General features: G+C 36.4%; 1 pseudogene; it reads right to left on the bottom strand.

Moving 5' to 3' along the window:
- Positions 1-4,930: 4,930 nt before the first annotated feature.
- Positions 4,931-5,878, bottom strand: LOC100404715 (cyclin-dependent kinase 1 pseudogene; annotated as a pseudogene).
- Between the last annotated feature and the right edge of the window lie 515 nt (positions 5,879-6,393).

The following is a 6,393-nucleotide window of genomic DNA, read 5'->3' as shown; positions in this document are numbered from 1 at the left end:
CTGTCTTCCTTTTTGTGAAGATAATTTTTTCTGGTGGTGTTTTAATTTCTTGCTTTTTATTTTTTGTGTCTGTTGTAGGCTTTTTGAGGTTATCATCAGACTTGCAAATAACATCTTATAACCCATTATTTTAAACTTTTGACAACTTAACATTGATTGCAAAAACAAACACACTAAGAAACAAGCAAAGAGAAAACTAGTAACTCTATACTTTAGCTTCATCCCATTGTTTTTTTAACTCATTGTTTCTGTTTATATAATAGTTTTCTGTCTTTGATCTATAAAGTTGTTGTAGTTATCACTTTTGATAGTTTTTACTTTTAGCCTTTCTGTTCAAGATATAAGTAGTTCACATGTTACAATACCAGTGTTATAATATTCTCTGTCTGTGCACATACTATTATCAGTGAGTTTTATAACTTTGGTTTATATTTTGTTTGAAAAATACTAGGATAAAGTCTAAAATGTTTACTTCATGTATGCCATAAATACAACAACATGGTTAAGGGACCAATTACCATTCTCCCATCACTTCCTGATAACTAAATACCCCACACCCCTTTAGGACAAAAATATGCTTTCCAAGATGGAAGCCTGCTTAATATTTACCCAACCTCTGAATTCATCTCTCCCTCTAATAGCCTTATGTCTCCTGGGAAAGTTACCTAAATTTTTAACCAATAACTTCAACCTAAATAGCCCTACCTCAGGGGTTTAAAATAGCCCACACTTAATCAGACAATCCCTAGTAAAAAAATCTAACTGAATAATTGCTTGTGGGGGGATAACTTCTACAGTATGCAGAAAACCTCCTCATTTGCTCCCCCTTCACAGAACTTGCTCAGCAACATGCAGTAGAAATGTTAACTTCCTAACAAAAGGAGAATAATTTTTGTCAAATTCAAAGGTTATTTAAAGGTTATATATAAAACAAGGTAAAAGGAACCAGAAAATAAGAGAGACATAAATAAGGTTATAAAGGCAAAGAGGTATTTTTGGTAAGGAAGGTTATAAAGAAAAGAGATTTTATATGAGAAAGGATCTTGTATGGCAAATTATTGTCCAAAAATAATATAATTTGTTTTCTTAAGAAAGAGGAATGGTTAGGACAAGCAAGAAAGTCTGAGAATGTCATAGATGGTCTGTGTATGTCATGAGAAAATTCATGAAAGGAAATTTATAAAAGAAATATTGTATGTAGTTAAGATATAATTGAATTTTCTAACATCGGTCTCCTATGTTAAAACAAAGTTTTCTTAAGGTATTAATCTGCTCTTTATAAAATTTCAAGAAGTTTTACTTTTTATTTTATAAATATTTCTTTTTAAAAAACTTCTCAGAATTATATCTCAGAAGTTCAACTTTTTCTGTGTCCTGCTGCTTTCAGCTTTTTTTCTCCCAGAGAAGGTCTATGATAATAACTCTCCTTCAGTTTTTTTTTAGCTTCTGCAACTTTTTCCTCCAATTCTAACTGTTATTATGGTCTAATTGTAAAATGTTTCATCTTGAAGGTCAAAAATTTAAGCAATGTTTACCTCAAGCATAACTTAATTCTGTAGCCTTGGCTTTTCTTGATATGTCTAAATTCTCAATGTAATAAAAACAAATCATCATGCTGTTTCTAACAGTCACGTATTCTCTTGCTATCCTCATGACCCTGAACACACTCTTCTTGTGTCTAATTAAATTCAAACACTTTTTCATTGAGTTTAACTTTCAGGTTATCTAAATGAGTTTCCAATAAGGAAAAACAGGCACACTGACAAAGGGTTTTCTTTACCTTTTCAGCAATTGGATTAAAAAAGAAAACACAAAATCTTGGGCCAGGCATGGTGGCTCACTCCTGTAATCTCAGCACTTTGGGAGGCTGAGGCAGGCAGAACACCTGAGATCAGGAGTAAGACTAGCCTGGCCAATATGGCAAAACCCCATTTCTACTAAAAATACAAAAATTAGCCAAGTGTCGTGGTGGACACCTGTAATCCCAGCTACTCTCCTGAGGCAGGAGAATCACTTGAACCTGGAAGGCCGTGGTTGCAGTGAGCCAAGATTGTGCCATTGCACCTCAGCCTGGGCAACAAGAGTGAAACTCTGTCTCAAAAAAAGAAAAAAAGATGTATCTTACGGAATTCAACAGTTTCACCTTCAAATGATGCTGTGAACAGGATATCAGTTCCTCTGGATTCAGCTGGACACCAGTTTCACCATGACATGCTCCCCTTATCTGATGAATCCCTCCCTCTGGTAAGATCCAATATCATAAGTTCCATAATCTGCAACAATGATCCACAGGGTTTCCCGACAGACCAACAATCATAGATAGGATCAACTCTACGCTCCAGGTCAGCAAAATATAGCTGGAAGATGAGACTTCTGCTCCAATGCCAAAGATTTGTTACTGTAGTTCTGTCAGGGGGAGAGTATGGAATGCTGTTAGATAAGTAAATATCAATGAGAAAGGGACCCCAAATTGATGAGGTTTCCGCAGGGTGGAAGAACAATGAACAATTATTCAGAGAAACAGCTACCCACAAACAACCCATCGGCACAACCTCATTCTGAGGGCACAGTGACCTGATTCCACATGTAGTCCCCTCTAGCATGACCCTATAAAACTTCCTTCCAGCCTCCATCTCTTGCTAGACAGCCCCTTCTCTGCTGTGCTGCCCATTGAAATCTTGTAATGCATTTTCATACTTTCTCTAATAAATATGCCTTTCTTTACCTACAACTGTCTTGGTAAATCCCTTTACTGCCTGTGAAGCAGGCCCTTGGCCAGTGGCACCCGTGACAATCCCCTCCAATGTAGCAGGAAAAGCAATAACCTTGATGAATGATGAAAAAAGTGCAACACCCAAAATTTTTATATTTTTCTTTTAAAACTGGCAAATGAGAAAATACCTGGTGGAGTTTAGAATTATATAAGAAGATATGGTGGTATTCTGTATGGAGCAAAGGAGAGATAGACAGTTTAGCTGAAAGCTATATCTTGCTTTGGAGCATTATTGCTTCTCTTTATTTTACCTTTTTAAAAATCCGAAATAAATAGGTGTGTGTGTTTCCTTAATGATCTAGTTTTGAAATTGTTATTGTTCAGACTTGTACTTCTGTTAGGACATCTGCCCAGCAACTGCCTGTCCAACCTTGAACTGATGCCACTTTTATTACTGCTCCCTGTAGCCAGGGATAATTGTATCAAAAGAATTGTGTAATCCTCCTCATTGTTTTCTTTAAAAACTTTTGTCTTCCTTTGATAACCACCTTCCTGAATATACCCACCATATTTCCATCACAATGCTTACTCCCAAATAATGATCATTTTCTTTTAGAGAACCTCTCTGTGTCTCTGTTATTTAGGTTAACAATAGAAGATGGATGGCTTCAAAGTCTTAAATGATGGTTTTTTCCAATACCTAACCCTTGATCCTCAATCATTTACTTAATAATTTATTTCTTCCCTATTGAGTTACAGTGTATATTAAATCATTGTATGTTATAATAATTACTTATGCAAAGGTCTATTTGGTGGCATTTTTCTGTTCCACTAATTTTTATATTCTTGCATTGTCTATAAATCTTTTATGATTGTGGTTTATTTTGATATCTGGGAGTCCTAGTCTTCCTAACTGTTCTTTGTAAAATTTTCCTTGCCATTCTTACAAGTTTTTCTGTATTAATTTTAGGATCATTTTGTTAAGCATTCTCCTCTCCAAACAACTGCTGTTGAGAATTTAATAGGGGTCACATTAAATCCACATACTACTTTCGGCTGAATTTGACACTTTTATATTCCTAAGTGCAATGGCGTGATCTTGGCTCACCACAACTTCCACCTCCTGGGTTCAAGTGATTCTCTTGCCTCAGCCTCCCGAATAGCTGGGATTACAGACATGCACCACCATTCCTGGTTAAATTTTATATTCTTAGTAGAGATGGCATTTTGCCACGTTGGCCAGGCTGGTCTTGAACTCCTGACCGCAGGTGATCTGCCTGCCTTGGCCTCCCAAAGTGCTGGGATTACAGGCGTGAGTGACCCCGCCTGGCTGGTTAGCACAATCTTTAGAGGAGGGGGACTCACTATCACAACTTAGAAGCCTATGGACATAGCCACAGGCTGTGCTTGTTCTGGCTGGTACTACAACAAGAAGGAAGGGCAGGTTGCCGGAGTGGGAGGCAAGGGGATACCAGTTAAGTTTTGGTCATGTTTCATTAGAGTTGCTTATAGTATGTCCCCATAGATATGTCCTGCAGATGGCAGGAAATTCTGGCCCCAAGGTTGGGAGCCTCTGTAGCATTTTTCAGGTCCCTCTTGTAGTACCTACTATATTGTAATCTAAATTTACCTGTTTCGAGACACCAGATCATTAGCTCTTTGAAGCCAAGGCTTTGGTCCAACTCATCTTTTTGCCCTCAGTGCCTGACACACAGTATATGCTTAGTAAATATCTGCTGAATGAATGAATGGATGAGTGATTTTGGGTTGGAGACAGTTAAGTTGGTAGAGATAATAAAAAGCTATTTTCTCCATCTTGTACTTGAAAAGTATTAGAAGGAAAAAGAAATGCATTCTAACTTTTAACTTCTTTCCTTATATATGTACAGTTTATATAACCTCAATTCAATAAATTCTTTAATTTATATTATCTTAATAAATTGTTCTTATTTCTATGTAACATTATTTTGTACATGGATTTCTAAATATTGGTGGACTCACATAACGTTATTTTTTTTCCCGGTTTCTGACATCAATATTATAGTTTCATTAGAGTAACAAATAGTTGGTAAAGTGAGACCTACACACACATACAGAACTGTATTTAAATTCATATAGAATATTTACATTTTTAAGTTATACTTTTGAAAATAGAAGATAAAGTACAGCTTAAGTTTGACAACAAAGAAAAATATATGACAAAATTAGAGCTAACAATAAAAACATAACTATCTGTTCTTGATATAACATGTGGAAACTTTTTGTCAGAAAGCTACATCTTCTTAATCTGATTGTCCAAATCATGAAAATATGGATGATTCAGTGCCATTTTACCAGAAATTCGTTTGGCTGGATCATAGATTAACATTTTTTAGAGCAAATCCAAGCCGTTTTCATCCAGGTTTTTGACATGAGATGCTAGGCTTCCTGGTTTCCGCTTGGGACATGTATTCTTTTATAGTCCTGTAAAGATTCCACTTCTGGCCACACTTCATTATTGGGAGTGCCCAAAGCTCTGAAAATCTTGAAGAGTTGATCAACTTCTGAATCCCCATGGAAAAGTGGTTTCTTAGTTGCTAGTTCAGCAAATATGGTGTCTATACTTCAATCGTCAACTGGAGTCAAGTAACTAGCTGACCCCAGCAATACTTCTGGCAATCTATACCAGAGTGTTACTACCTCATGTTTATATACTCTAATAGTTATTCCAAAAGTTCTGGCAAGGCCAAAATCAGAGAGTTTAATTGTTCCTTTGTCATCAGTCCAGAGATTTTGAAGTTTTAAGTCTCTGTGAAGAACTCTTCTAGAGTGAAAAAACACAATCCCCTGTAGGATTTGGTATAAATAACTCTTAACAAGTGAAGAGTCCATGTATTGACCAGGAGGAGTAGAATCCAAGTATTTCTTCAGATCCATGGAAAGAAATTCAAAGATGAGATATAACCTGGAATCCTGCATAAACACATCCTGAATACTGACTATATTTGATGATGAAGTTCTTTTAATAGAGAAATTTCCCAAATTGCTGTACTAGGAACCCCTTCCTCTTCACTTTCTAATCTGATTTTTTTCATGGCTACCACTTGACCTGTAGTTATGTGTCTACCCCTATACCCAACTCCATAGGTACCTTCTCCAATTTTCTCTTTTGGTATAATCTTCCATAGTTAGTCAATAGGTATGGTAGATCCTGGCTTATTATATGGTGGAGCCGCAGAGGCAACTACCACATCCAAGTCACTTTCCACTTAACTTCCAAGAGCCCAATTGTTATTTTTGTGAGCTTCCATTGTTTTTTATCTACTTATCCATATCCTATTTGTTGCATGTTGGGAAACACAATGTCTGATAGCATAAAGACTGGTGTAAATGTGTAATAAACTTTAATCTCACCAAGAGGTAATCGGTTAACATTTAAAGTATTCACATCAGGAATCCATACTTCCCTTTCCCTTCTGTTCTAATAAATTTCTTTTATTTTTGTCTTATTATAAAATGTCAAGAATCATGGTAGAAAGTATGGAAATCGCAGAAAATTACAAAGTAACAGGTTTTTAAGGCCAGGCGCGGTGGCTCAAGCCTGTAATACCAGCACTTTGGGAGGCCGAGGCGGGTGGATCACGAGGTCAAGAGATCGGGACCATCCTGGTCAACGTGGTGAAACCCCGTCTCTACTAAAA

Source organism: Callithrix jacchus, chromosome 2 (genome assembly GCF_049354715.1).
Source record: "Callithrix jacchus isolate 240 chromosome 2, calJac240_pri, whole genome shotgun sequence".
In the NCBI taxonomy this organism is placed as follows: Eukaryota; Metazoa; Chordata; class Mammalia; order Primates; family Cebidae; genus Callithrix; species Callithrix jacchus.
This window is presented reverse-complemented; position numbering and strand designations above follow the sequence as displayed.